Raw genomic sequence first — 15368 nt, 5'->3', positions numbered from 1 at the left:
GTTGGTTCCATGTTTTTGCTATTGTGAATAGAACTGCAACAAACATACATGTGCAGGTGTCTTTTTTGTAGAATAATTAGAGTTCCTCTGGATATATTCCCAATAGGGGAATTGCTGGGTCATATGGAAGGTCAATTTCTTTTAAAAATCGCCACACTGTCTTCCAAAGAGGTTGCACTAGTTAGCAGTTCCACCAGCAGTGTAGAAACGTTCCTTTTTCTCCACACCCTTGCCAGCATCTGTTGTTGCTTTTTTGATTAATGATGGTCATTCTTACAGGGGTTAGGTGGTATCTTGATGTGGTTTTGATTTGCATTTCTCTGATGATGAGTGAGACTGAGCACTTTTTCATGTGTCTGTGGCTGCCTATTTATCTTCTTTTGAGAAGTGTCTATTCATGTCTTTTGCCCACTTTTTAAAGGGACTGCTTGTTTTTGTCCTTTCGGCGCATTTGAGTTCCTTGTAGATCCTAGATGTTAGGCCTTTGTCAGATATACAGTAGGCAAATATTTTTTCCCATCCTGTGTGCTGTCTCTCTGCTCTCTTGATGGTTTCTTTTGCTTTGCAGAAGTTCGTTAGTTTGATGAGGTCCCACTTGTCTATCTTATTTCTTAAGTATTGGCCCTTAGGGTTATAAATAGGAATTGGTTGCCAGTTCCAATTTTCATAAGGGTGTCTCCTGCATTTTCTAAGATTCTTATAGTTTGAAGTTTTACGTTTAGGTCTTTGATCCATTTAGAGTTCATTTTTGTGTATGATGATAGGTAGAGGTCCTGTTTCAATCTTCTGCATGTGGTCAGCCAGTTTTCCCAGCACCATTTACTGAATAGGTTCTCTCCTTTCCCCAGAGGTTGTTGTTGGAGGCTTTGTCAAAGATGAGTTGGTTGAGGAATTGAGGTTTTGCTTCCGGAATCTCTATCCTGTTCCATTGATCTATGTGCCTGTTCTTGTACCAAACCAGGCTGTTTTGATTACTGTAGCCTTATAGTAAAGTTTGAGGTCTGAAAGTTTGATACATCCTGCTTTGTTTCTTTTGCTGAGGATTGTTTTGCCTATTTGTGGTCGTTTATGTTTCCATATAAATCTCTGTATTGTCATTTCCAGGTCTGAGAAAAATGATGTTGGTAACTAAATGGGTATTGTGTTGAATCTGTAGATTGCCTTTGGTAGGATGGACATCTTAACAATGTTGATTCTTCCTATACATGAGCATGGAATATTTTTCCATTTGTGTCTTCTTGGATTTCTTTGAGCAGTGTTTTGTAGTTCTTATTGTAAAGGTCTTTCACTTCTCTGGTTAGGAAGATGCTGAGGTATTTCATTTTTTTTGTGGTTGTTATGAATGGGATTGTGCTTTTACTTTGGGTCTCTGTCTACTTGTTATTGGTATATACGAATGCAACTGTCTTTTGCACATTTGTTTTGTACCCTGAGACTTTGCCAAAATCCCTTATCAGTACAAGCAGGATTTTGACAGATTCTCTTGGATTTTCAAGGTATAGGATCATATCATCAGCAAAGAGGGATAACTTGACTTCCTCTTTTCCTATTTGGATACCCTTGATTTCCTTCTCTTGTCTAATTGCCTGAGCTAGGACTTCCAACACAATATTCAACAAGAGGGGTGAGAGTAGGCAGCCTTGTCTTGTTCCAGTTTTCAGGGTAATTGTTTCCAGTTTCTGTCCATTTAGCAATATGTTAGCTGTGGGTTTATCATAGATGGCACTTACTATTTTGAGGTATGTTCCTTCTATACCTAGGTGTTTGAGGGCTTTTATCAAAAAAGAATGCTGGATTTTATCAAAAGCTTTTTCTGCATCTAATGAGATAATCATGTGGTTCTTCTTTTTACATCAGTTGATGTATTTAATTACATTTATGGTCTCATGAATGCTGAACCAGCCCTGCATCCTGGGGATGAAACCTACTTGGTCTTGGTGGATGATTTTTGAGATGTGTCGTTGGATCCAGTTTGTTAGGATCTTATTGAGATTTTTAGCATCTATGTTCATCAAGGATATTGGCCTGTAGTTCTTTTTCTTTGTTGGATCTTTACCTGGTTTGGGTATCAGTGTGATGTTAGCTTCGTAAAATGATTTGGGGAGAATTCCATCTTTCTCAATTGCCTGGAATAGTTTCAATAGGATTGGTATCAGCACCTCCTTGTACGTTTTGTAGAATTCTGCTGGAAAGCCTCAATGGTGCTTTTGTACAAATATTCGGTTGTTTGTTATTTGCTTTATGCTGCTGATGATAAAATACTTGTTTAAAGAATGTTTTCTGTTTAAAGTACTTAGAAATAGATAAGTGGTCTAGCATTACTCTTACAGTGTCACCAGAGGTAAAACATTATCATATTTACCAATACTGTATATTTATTGAATGCCTTCTGCATTGTGCAGGGTGTGATGATAGGGATATGATATAGAAAATGATATTCCTGCCCCTGAAAGTCCTGCATTATAATTGTGACTTGGTGAATTACCTATATTATCTGTTTACTAAACTTGGGCAGACAAGTTCTCTTCTCTGTATGAACTATTTAAGGTTTTTATCATTATTGTTGAATTTGAATACTAATTCTTTCTTCACAGAGACAGTTGCCTCCCAATTAGTTCAGTCTAACAAACTCAGAAAATACACAAATATTTCTTTGTCAGCAATTTCCACACACACAAAGAATGCGTGGTATTGACCATATTTTCTGAAACAAAAATTTGGACACATTGGTCATCTGACAATGTGTATTTATGTGAACAATGAGATAGAATTTGATTTTACTTTTGTTTCAATTTTTAATCAAATATTTAAATTGTATATATTTATGGTATATAACATGATGTTTGATATATACTCATTGTGGAATGGCTAAGTAAAGCAAATTATCATATACATTACCTCTCATACTTACCATTTTTTGTGATGGGAACATTTAAAATCTGCCTTCTTACCAATTTTCAAATACACAATACATTGTTATTGACTAGAGTCCACCACATTGTACAATAGATCTCTGGAACTTATTCTCCTATCTAAATGAAATTTTGTATATCAAAAAACAACTCCCAGCCGGGCTCGGTGGCTCAGCCTGTAATCCCGCGCCTTTGGGAGGCTGAGGTGAGTGGATTGCCTGAGCCCACGGATTCGAGACCCGCCTGGGCAGCGAGACCTCATCTCTACAATAAATCAAAAAATCAGCTGGGCATGGTAGCGCATGCCTGTAATTCCGGCTACTTGGAAGGCTGAGGCGGAAGGATCACCGGAGCCCAGCAGGTCGAGGCTGCGGTGGCTGGGAGCCGCCACTGCACTCCATCCTGGGCGACAGTGTGACTCCGACTCAAATAACAAAAAAAAACAAAAAAAAAACAACTCCCTAACCCCCATTTCCCACAAGCCCCTAGTAACTGCTATTCTAGACTCTGATTCTATGAGTTCATCTTTTTTAGATTCTAAATATATAAGTGAGATCATGTGGTATTTGTCTTTCTGTGCCTGGCTTGTTTCACTTAACATAATGTCCTCCAGGTTCACCCTTTAGAACAAAGTGAGTAGAGCATTATAAATTGCTTAAATTTATTTTGATTAAGATTCCATCCAGGAATCTTAGAACTTGGCCATAGTAGATGTATACAAAAGACTGCAGTAATGTAGCCACCTATGTACTATTAACTACTCAGTGACTGACTTATCACTTCATCTTAGGATCACCATTGCTCAGTGTCTGAGTTCAGCTTCTCTCTGGAAGCCCTTTGGCTCTCCTACCTTGTGAAATCTTTCAGAAAACAGGGTTGGGGAAGGGTGCATTGAATTTGAATTGCAAATTTTGACCTAAAGTTATGAGTTATGTATGTATGTATGTATGTATGTATTTTTTACCAGCTCCAAGCATTCAAGAGTAACCATTAACCACTGAAATTCCCTACCATGTCTTCACATGACATTTTTACTGTGTTTGGTTTCTTTCTGCCCAGGTTATACCCAAACAACTATCCATGAGCTACAAAGACATAATTTCTGTTGCTAATCTTCTTAGATGTCCAGCCACCTGGAACATACTTTTAATGAAAATTTTGACTGGTTTTTTTCACACTATGCTATTCCACAGTAGAATTTCCTTTTATGTAAAGTGCCTTTAGAATTGAACCTATTTATTTATTTTTTTAGGAAATACATGTTACTGATAGATGGAACAGGCAATAAAAGCATCATCTGAAAATTTATTAATGTAACTCCATGGATATGTTCCATATGGAAGACAGGCAGCAATATTGAGGAGTGTTTTGAGTGAAGAGTAATGTGGAGAAGATGTGGATTGATATGCCAATGGTCACGGGTTCATATTAGAGACATAAAGAAAACACTTTGTTCTCTTATCCATCATACACATTTAATCTTGGGGATTTCACTGTGTGCTTAGTTCACTTTGTAAGTCAAATCCAGGGATGAAAAAGAAGAGTTTTATATGTTTTGCCTGACAATAGTAATGTTAAACTGTGAACAAATTGGAATGTTCTTTTAAAATCCTGTGATTTATCTGACGCTATTTTTCCCTCTTTAAAATTTAGTATGCTTGTGCTGAACAAAAGCTGCTAGCGATCCCTGGGAACGTTGTTATGGTATTTGCCGAAGTGCTATCTAAAGTGACAATATATTTTGCACACCCTCCCCACTACCAGAAAACAAATGGGTAAATAAATCACAGAAGCTGAAGCAATCGGGGCGCACTGGGGTGGTTGTCAGCCAAATGGCTGGCTTCTCTACATTTCCATTTAGCTGGTATTGTGATGTGTGTTTATGATTTGAACTAATTGAGTCACCATTAATTATGGATGTGGTAATAGTTTGTTAAACTTATTCTGCTGGTAGTGATCTGAGATGAGATCTGACATCTCTAATATAATCACCAAGTCTTTAGAGGAAAGGCCAGGGAGCCTGGGGAGAGATACTGCCAGTAGCATGGTTCATTGTTGGATAAAGATCATAGATTCTTATGTAGAATTACCATTATGGATAGATTCGTACATACATGGCAAAGTCCAAAAGAGGTCGCTGAGTCTGTAGAAAGAGCATGATATTTGAAATCAGATCTGTGCTTGAATTCTGGCTTTGCCACTCGCTGTTAAACAGGTCACTTAACAACATATCAGAGCCTATTCACTTGTCTGTAAGGGAGTTCAGAATATTTGCTCTACATCCCTGTTGCTGTGAGTGTATAAAATGGTACATATGAACTCACTTGGTTTAACTCTGAGGTGTTATACAAATATTAGGTGCAAATTTATTGTGTCTTTTGTATTCTGGAAAAACCTTATTTCATGCTAGCACCATCTCAATGACACATAAGGATGTGATCGATCCTAAGTTATAGGTTTTTATATTTTTACTATGTAGGTAGAGTTAACACATGATTAGATATTTGAAATTTAAAAAAAATTCTGTTCTAACTTCTATGACTAACTTCCTAAAGACAGATGTTTCTTCTTATCACCGTAATTTCATTTTGTCATTTTCAAGTTAAATAACCACAAGCATATTTGGAAGTTTTTTTTCCAACAGTGCTAAGAGATTAGGGTAGTCCACATAAGAAAAAAAATGAATGAGCTAGAACAGAACATAACTATTTTTACCATCAACACACATGCATTGTTTCTACATGCAGGCCTTTTATCTACCATCAGAGTTAAAAATAATAATAATAATGAAAATAGAGAGATGGGTAAATATTCTTATTTTTCTAAAGCCTTGCAATCAGTAGATGCTTGGGGTTTTTTCCTCTCTCTTAGAGAGGGCTCATTTCTGGTAGTGTTGGGAGTATCTTTCACTAAACTCTCACTGAACGTTGCTCACCAGGCTTTTTGTTTCTTACAGGTGACTTCAATCTTAGGATCTAAGAAAAGAACATAGCAAAAAGAGGAGATGTTTTATAAAGAAGGTGGGAAGGGGGAAGAAATAGAAAGAAATACACTTCTGGAGAAGAAGCACAAAATTTTATTATGCAAGAAATCTTTTAGGCTAATATAACCTTAATGGCATTGTGTATTAAAAATCCCTAGACTTCAACAGTTTAAAATATTTATCCTTTCAAAGTTGAGTTTTCACAGATGATCAAAATAGTCAAAATTTAAAGTTAGAAGAGACCTTTGAATTAGTTTATGTTTGTGCATTTTATTTTACAAATGAAGAAATTGAGGGACAGAAGTTATGTGATGACTAAAATCACACAACTCGTGAATGGTAGAGCTAGGAGGGAATATAGATTTCTTATTTCTACTTTTTCTAAGGTTTACTAAAAATGGGGGTTAGATGTCCCCATCTTGGAGAAGAATAGACTTTTATATCATAGTGAGATGGTGCTTGATGGATCTCAAGAGGGTTGACCTTCCCTTTATCTACCAATCAAAATAAATGCCAAGGTATGTCCAAATTTGGTATACAACACCTTCCCCTCTGCCCTAACTTCTTTAGTTATCCTCACAGTACTGGGCTCAGACAGACCTAGAGTCACCTTCTTCCCTCCCTCCCCCACCATGGGGTAGAGGACAGGTGGGCTACTGACTGTGCTTTGAGGCTAAGCCTTTGCATACATAAGTAGGCAACCACACAAATCCAGTGGAGTTGAGTATGGCTGGGGTGAGAATGTTCAAACTTCTCTTATTATTTTTCTTTTTAATCATAGTTCAATCAACTCCTGCTTAGACGATTGTAGCAGTATCTTATTTTCCCCACATCTATGTTAACTTTCCTCTAATTCATCCTCCATACTGCACCAGGGAGATACAGTTCTGTGTTTTCAGAACACAGATCTGACCATGTAACTCTCACCACCCCTGCTACCACCACCGCCACCACTGCTACATACAGCCCTCCTTGGCATGTTTCTTGTCAGAGAAATTGTGAGCCCATTGTGATAACCAGTTGCCACCTTCCTACCTCCTTTCTTCTTTTTTTTTTTGATAAAAATGAGGGGCAAGCAAGCACCAGTTAAAATTACAGAGGTTTTCTAAGCAAGGAAGCTGTAGATATATGTTTTCCTCTTTTACTGAAGACATAGACCTATCGGTTGGAACTTTAGTGCCCTTTGCTCTAGAAGCCACTGAAAGTAGTTACAGGCTATTAATGCCATCTGCTTCCATGAAATGGAGTAGTCATAACATTGTGGTGTCTGGAATCTCAGAATTCAAATAGAAATTTCACAGGGGTCTCTCATCACACTAATATAGAGTAGTTTTGTTGCATAGGATACCTATTTCTGAAGCAGGACTTAGCAAGTTATGGGTAAATGTGTTTCAGTATGTTTGGTTTACACCTCCTGCCCTACTGTACTATTACTAGCCACTCCCCCCCTTTTACTCTTCAGTGGGTGTTGGTTGGGATGATTAATTACCCGTTCATTTTACTTATTAATAATAGAAATTAAATCAAATGCATGACCTCAAAAGCTTATCTAAAGTAAAAGTGATTTATGTTTTATACTGGAGTATCTTTGTCCAGAGGCTTTTAATCTTTAGCAGGGATTAGAATTACCTGGGGTGTTCTCTGGGTGTTAAAATGAATGATTCCTGGCCCCAGTCCCAGATATTGTGACTCACAAGAGCCAGAGCGCACCAAGGATTCTGCATCTTAAAACAGCAGCTTTTCTCCTCCCCCCACCCCTACCCTGTCAACTCTGATGCCATGTGGCTGCTGGCCTACTCTCTGAGAAATATTGAAATAAAGAAATGGTAGTTATTTGTCATTGTTAGAGAAGCTGTGTACTAAAGAACCAGAATTACAAGATGACTTACAAACTTTGAGGTCTCATTTTGTGAGATTGTCATTTTAATCATCGTTCAATCAACACTTGCTTAGACGATTGTAGCAGCATCTTATTTTCTCCTCATCTATGTTCACGTTCCTCTAATTAATCCTCCATACTGTACCAGGGAGATACAATTCTGTGTTTTCAGAACACAGATCTGACCATGTAACCCTCACCACCCCTGCTACCACCACCACTACATACAGGCTTGAAAACAATCTGTGGCTTCCCACTCAAGACCTTCCCACTTTCCTTAGGGTAAAGACAAAACTCCTTAACAGATGGCCTGGCTCCGTCTGCCAGTCCAGCCTCGTCTCCCTCCCTGGCTACACGAGCATCCTTTCAGAAGTTCTCAGTTGGCCTCCCCTCTTCCCACCTCATGATCATCTCCTGGTTAGCAGTGTTTCCATCTCAGCTCAATATGGAAACCTTTCCTGAACTCTTTCATATCCCTCTATCGATGGTTCTCAAAGCACCTCAGGACTTTTCTTCACAGCATATATAACAGTGCTATTTCTATTTGCTTGTGATGTTTTGATTAATAACTGTCTCCTTCCGCATGACTGTAAGCTTCATGAGAACAGGGACCACGTGTGTTCTAACTCGCCTTTGTGTCCTTGGCATCTTCCTTAGTGCCTAGCAGCACATAGGAATTGCTCAACAAATATTTATTGAATGGATTGATTAATTAGTTAATTATAAAGTGACCTCATGAAACATTCATCGAGTCCTACTTTGTGGTGGGCTGGAGGAAGAAGAAGAAGACACATTTACACATTTGGAAGAGAGGCATTGACTGAGCGTAAGCTGGCCATCCATGAAGAACCCTGCTGCTGTAGTTTGGGGCTAACCAAGCTCCCCAGACTGTCATCTGTCAGAGTTCCACTGATGCAACCCAGAGATTTGTGTTGACTGATATTATTTTACATAGGCCTGATGATGCTGACTACTTGAGAACAAAAGATGAAAGCTCCCCTCAAAGGTGAATCATTACCCTGGTTACCACTTAGAGAAACTTATAGCTCTAAGGATTGCCTTGTGTACTGACAAGGTGAAATTTGATTTAAACCCTTCCATGCAAACTGAGCTCCTAAATCTTTAGCTTCCTGAACTCTACCTGTTATTTGTTGAAGCAAACAAGATTATGGTCTCAATCGTATATGATCTATGTGGGGAGTGAAAATTGTTTGTATAATAGCCTCACTTTTATAGAATTCACTGCTGATTAAACTCCACAAAAATGAAAACAGGTCACCTCTGGAATCAGTGTATTCTCCTCACAGTTTGGCTTCCTCATAAAGTGGGCCTGGCTTCTTTTTTTTTTTGGTTTGTCTCTTGGAGGTTTATAAGAAGAATATACTCTAGAAATACATGTTTCTGACCTCCGTTGTGCTCTCTTTTTACTATGTGTATCTCAGGTCCTTAATTTGCAAAGGAACTAACATTTCTGATATTGTTTCTGATTGTAATGAGTTGGTTACCTTTAGATACAATACATGAACTCAACTTTTTAAAATATTGTCATGCTTTTATAAGATAAATTCAACAACTACTCTTTCTAAAATTGTCAGTTGTGATCTGTCAGTAGAGTCTAGCCATATTTTTCTCGGATCTCTCAGATCATTCTCTCCTCTATCTCTTTCTCTCCACTTTTTTTTTCTTTTGCTCAATCACTTACTTTAAATATGTTCATTTTTCCTCTTTCTCATTATTACATTATACTCTAATACTCCCATTGGTAGATGATTAAGGGGATAAGTGGAGAAGACGACAGGACAAATAACCCTACCTTCTGGATTTATTTCAGGCCATTTTAGAACACAGAGCACAAGGAAGTAGTCAATGACTAGTCTGTGCGCAACATACAGGTGTGTCTTTCTCTCTTGGGTGGTGTGCCATCAGAGCAGGCCTGAAGCCTCTTTCTCTGTCTGTCATTAGCACATTGAAGGTGTCTCGCCCATACCCCAGAACCATTCTGAGTGCCCCTCTGACTTCCAGCTGCTGGGACCTGTGTCTGAGAGGACTTTTACGTGAGAACTATGCAAAGCCTCACTGACTGTGGCAAGCTGGAGGGGCCAAAATCTGAATGCCCCAAGAGCCGCCTGTCGGATTTAACCTCAGTTGCTTAGTCACATGCCCTTGAATGGCTCCCTTCCTCGAATCACTTCCCTACTGGTGTTTCCTGCATTTCCCAAATAAACTATGTGCACTTAAATCCTGGTTCTCTAAGAACCCGACCTAGACTCTGAAGGTGTTGAAGTGCCCAGAAATTGAGTTATAAAGTGATGTTTTGCATGGAACTACATTTTAAAAACTTTGACTCTACTACCAACGCCCTTTATCCCTTGCCTTCTTGGCTTTGGAAATCTCTTCATGCATTCCCGCTTTTGCTGCCATCCCCAGTGCTCCCTCTTCTCTTTGGTTCTTCAAACAACTTCGTTTTCTATGCCTTGAAAAAGGTTTCTACTGCCTCTGCAATGCCCTTCAGCTACAGTTCTTTGTATTTTCTTCCGTGCCAAACTTTCAAATGAACATCTGAGAAAATTGCCTCTATTTTCTCTCTTCACTTTTTGCTTAACCACTGACAATTTGGGTATCGTTGTCACACTTTAGTCAAAAAGCTCTCAAGTTCCCACTAACAACCTTCTTATTACAAAATGTAGAGGTCTTTTTTTTGTTCTCTTGTCATTTCTGTTACCAGTGAGTGTCTTGACAACGTTTTCTTTCTGAAAATTGTGTCTTGAATAGTAGAATTTTTAGAACTTTAGCACTGAGAAAGATATTTAGTTCAACTCTTAATTTTACATCTAGGGAGAAGCTGAGGCCTAAAAAGTTAGAATAATTTGCTCAGCAAGGTCCAAAAATGTAAAAACTGGGCATTGAACTTAGGGTTTCTGACCTACCATTCATGGTACACTCTGAACTACCATAAGAACTGTTTTTGGTTAAGTCCTGATTTAAAAACTTCAAAATTTTCCTGATTTTTATTTCTTCCAATATAAAGACTTGCCAACTAATCTCTTAGCTTCTTTTCTCCACAGCCTATTGCATCAGTCAGGATGGATTTCTAAAATGTAAATTGGAACCCACCATAGCCTACGTAGCCTTCAATTCATCTCGATAGCACTTAGAATAAAATTCAGACTCCTTCCTGTGTCTTACAAGACTCTCCATGGCACAGCTTTCTTTCTGATGTCATTTTCTACAAGTTTTTCTCTTGTAGTCACTATGCTGCACCACACAGACTCTCCCAGCTTCCCAGCAAGGCAAGCCTCACTCTGCCTCTGGCTAGTACTTCTGCTGGGAGGTACCCTTCCCCTAAACCACTGGCAGCTGCTTCCTCCTCAGCATTTGGCCTCAGCTCAGAGGGCCACCTCCTCAGATAGACTTACTCTGATGTCACTAGATCTCACGTGATCCATAGCCATACCACTGTCCATCACATTATGTTGTTTTATTTTCTTGATAGCATTTACCACTAGCTATAATTATACCATTTACAGATTTCATTTGGCATTTGTTGTGCTTCCAAACACTAGAATATAATTTCATGGAATATAGGAACTTTGGTTTACTATATCTCTGGCACTTAGATCAGCAAATAACCAGTAGTCAATGCTCAATAAACATTTGCTGAATGAACAAATGAATGAATTGTGTATGATTTTTTTTCTGTCTCATTTCCAAGAGTCCTTTTCCTCCTTTACTTTCCAATCCTATTTGTACTCAACTGCTCTCTCAAAAACTTTTTTTCCTCTCTTATAACCAAATTGATTTTCTTATAAACTTTCTTCTGTAAGGTAAAACTTACTTCTGACTAGGAACCTTATTTCAGTTTTCTTTTTGACCCAACTCCTACACAGTGCCTAACTATTTAAGTGGTATCACTACACCAAAATATGTTGCATTCAATTTCCATTGAATTATGTCTCTTAGCTCTCATTGATTACCCTTTCTTCAAATGTAAAATGGCCCTTGCATTTTATGTAATTTAAATACTCATATATAATCTACATTATCTATATTTCAGTTGTTTTACTTCATAATATTTAGGCACTGTATCTGGGCACTTTAAGAGCATGTGTATTTGTGTATGGTAGTGCATCCTCATTATTTGTGGCTTCTGTATTTGCAAATTACCTACTCAAAAATTTATTTGCAACCCCAAAATTAATACTTGTGGCACTTTGTGGCCATTCACATTCATGCACAGAGTGGTAAAAAGTTTGTCACTTGAGTTTCCAGGTAGGATGGCACAAGGAAACACTGCCTTCTTGTTTTAGCTCTCATACAAGTATTTCTTTTGTGGTTACTTAATGCCTTTTTTGTTTTTGTTTTTGCATTTTGTGATTTTTGTTGGTGATGTCATTATTTAAAATGGTGCCAAATATAGTTCTGAAGTGCTGCCTAGTGTTTCTAAGCACAAGAAGGTTGTAATGTGTCTTATGGAGAAAATATGTGTGCTAAATAAAGTTCATTCAGGCAGGAGCTATAGTGCTGTTGATTCAACATTAATGAATCAACAATATATAAAATAAAGTTGTCTTTAAATAGAAACACATACAAAACAAGGTTGGATATTGATTGGTTGGTGAAAGTGTTGTAACCAGAGGCACACAGGAACATAACCCTATATTTCCCCTACACACAGTAATTTTATATTTGCTAATTCAGTGTTTGTGACGACTTTATAGAACATGACTACTGTGAATAATGAGAATTCACTATATAGTGTGTAAGTATATGTATGTTGGTATTAGCCTCATTTAGGAGTTTGAGGCAAAGAAACCAATACTTATTGAAATTAAGTGATTTGCCCAAGATTATTTGCCCAGCTGCTTAATAAATGGTAGACCTCCAATCTGGCTGTCAGATTCCAAAGTATTTGGCTTTCCATTTACCACAGCAGTGGCTTTTCTTTGCTTTAATTAGCTGTGGAGTTGTGATCATTACAGGGTACGTATATACATATACATATACAGACACACACACACACATGCACACAGTAATTGCATTGTATAATGACATTTCAGTCAACAGTGGACCACATCACTGGTGGTCCCAGAAGATTATAATACTGCATGTATTTGTACTCTACTTTTTCTATGTTTAGATACAAAAATACTTCCCGTTGTGTTATAGTTACCTATAGTAGTCAGTACAATAATATGCAGAACAGGTTTTTAGGCTAGTAACAATAGGTTATACCATACAGCCAAAGAGTGCTGTAGGCTATACCAACTAGGCTTGTGTAAGTACACTCTATGATGTTTGCATAACAAAATTGCCTAAGACACATTTCTCAGAGGGTATCCCCATCGTTAAGCAATGCCCAACCGTATATATATGTGTGTGCATATGTGCACATATAAAAAATTCAAGTGAAATATGCTGAGTGAGAGATGAAAAACCATAATTAACAAAGAGAAGTAAAATGAAGATGATAATTTTTAAAACAGCTTGTCCAGTTTAGCGTTTACTGACAGTGATCCCAAATCATAAAAGAGAAGTAGAAGAACCTCTTTGCTTCAAAACTGAGTTGATAACAATACCTCAAACTTTATATCCTTATCATGGAAATGAAAGTCTGACCAGCAGCCAAACCTTAAACAAAGAAGCAAAGCTATAAACAATGCTACCATGACCTGGATTTGTTTTCCAGCCTGTGGATGTGCACCTTAAACTTACCTGGCATTTGTTTGAGCTGAACTCATACCTTCTATGAAAGTGAACACACCTGCACATTGTATATGGTTAGACATGGTTGGGCCTGATGTCATAAACAGCTACTGCCGTCTTAATCACTTGTGTATTTATGTGTACAGAGATGACAGGAGAAATTATATTCTGAAATTGGTACAAAACAGATTAGCATGGATCAATTTACTAACTTGGTGATCACCAGTGTTTTATACATATAAGTGTATACACTTATACATACATGTTTATACATGTATTCATATACAGTAAGACTTTTTCACATACTTCATAATTTCTTTCTTTTGTTTTTTGTTTTTTTTTTTTGAGTTGGAGTCTCACTCTGTCGCCCAGACTGGAGTGCAGTGGCCGCTCCTGGCCACCGCAGCCTCCACTTGCTGGGCTCAGACGATCCTTCCACCTCAGCCTTCCAAGTAGCTGGAACTACAAGTGCACACTACCACGCCCGGCTAATTTTTGATTTATTGTAGAGACAAGGTCTCGCCAAGTTCCCCAGGTGGGTCTCAAATGCGCGGGCTCAGGCAATCCACTCACCTCAGCTTCCCAAAGGCACGGGATTACAGGCTGAACCACCGAGCCCAGCTATACTTCATAATTTCTTTTCTTTTTTTTTGAGTTGGAGTCTTACTCTTGTCGTCCAGGCTGGAGTGCAGTGGCAAGCATATGGCCACTATAGCCTTGACCTGCTAGGCTTAGGCAATCCTTCTGTCTCAGCCTTCCAAGTAGCTGGAACTACAGATGCATGCCACCACGCCCAGCTAGTTTTTGTGTGTGTTTTTTTGTCCTTTATTGTAGAGACAAGGTCTCACCAAGTTTCCCAGGCTGGTCTCAAACCTCCAGACTCAGGCAATCCTCTTACCTTGGCCTCCCAATGTGCTGGGATTACAGACTGAGTCACTGTGCCCAGCCCATAATTTATTTTCAAAAAAATAATTTAGATCAATTTTTTTTGAGACCTTCAAAGCACCTTGGTGAACAGAGTTTGAAAATCACTTTTTTTTCCTTCTTATGCTGTCTTTTTTTTCTAAGTAGATTGTATGACTGTCTTAAGGTTAAGAATTATATCTTTGTGCTTCTGTATATTTGAAAATTGATCTTAGCTTAGTACTGAAATATCGAGAAGTCTCTCACCATTGATAATCCAAATTCTCCCAGGTAATTGACAACCAACTGTATTAAAGCAATAACTGCAGTGTTGTGTTTCAGATTAAATAGTGTGATGAAATGATGTCACCTGGTTCTGTAGAGCAAGGGTCTTGATGGATGCACACAATGGATAGGATGCTTTTCATATGACATTCTCTTAACATTTCTTTGTTCCTTAAAAATAAGAGCTTATCATGAGACCCAAATTAACACTCAAAAAAGCTTCCAGAGACAAGGTTGAGCGAGGAGCTTCCAGCAGGGAGGCCGGACAAAATAACTTTGTATACCTTTCATAGGCTGTACTATAAACCCTTGGGTTACAAAGGGGACTAAGTGGTCCTTTAAAACTGGGTCATTTTGAGCTGAAAGAACTAATTGGTTTCATCTTAGAAATCTGACGTCACTATTATTTCAGTATTTTGTGTTATTTTGCATTCTCTTAATTAAATGGTTGCATATCCAGTGACTTTAATGATCCTATTTTGAGGAGCTAAGCCTTTCACAAACTAAGGTGTCAAGACTGATGTATTTTTTTCTCAGTTTAAGACACAGCTGAATTCCATTGTGTAGATAAAATTGGATTAACTGTATGACTTTACCTGTGGCTTTGCTGGCTTGGTCACTTCTCCAACTGAGCAAAGGACATCCGCATTCAGGGACGGTGACTCAGTGATTTTGTCCTGCCAGGGCTCAGTAAGAATATCTA

At 38.2% G+C, this 15368-nt stretch overlaps 1 protein-coding gene across 1 annotated transcript in view; it reads left to right on the top strand.

Moving 5' to 3' along the window:
* NCKAP5 (NCK associated protein 5) overlaps positions 1-15368 on the top strand; it is an 847991-nt gene that overhangs the window by 527931 nt on the left and 304692 nt on the right. The gene's annotated exons all lie outside the window — the stretch shown is intronic.

The sequence above is a fragment of the Carlito syrichta genome, unplaced genomic scaffold (genome assembly GCF_000164805.1).
Source record: "Carlito syrichta isolate Samal-C Ts95f unplaced genomic scaffold, Tarsius_syrichta-2.0.1 Scaffold288729, whole genome shotgun sequence".
Taxonomy (NCBI): domain Eukaryota; kingdom Metazoa; phylum Chordata; class Mammalia; order Primates; family Tarsiidae; genus Carlito; species Carlito syrichta.
This window is presented reverse-complemented; position numbering and strand designations above follow the sequence as displayed.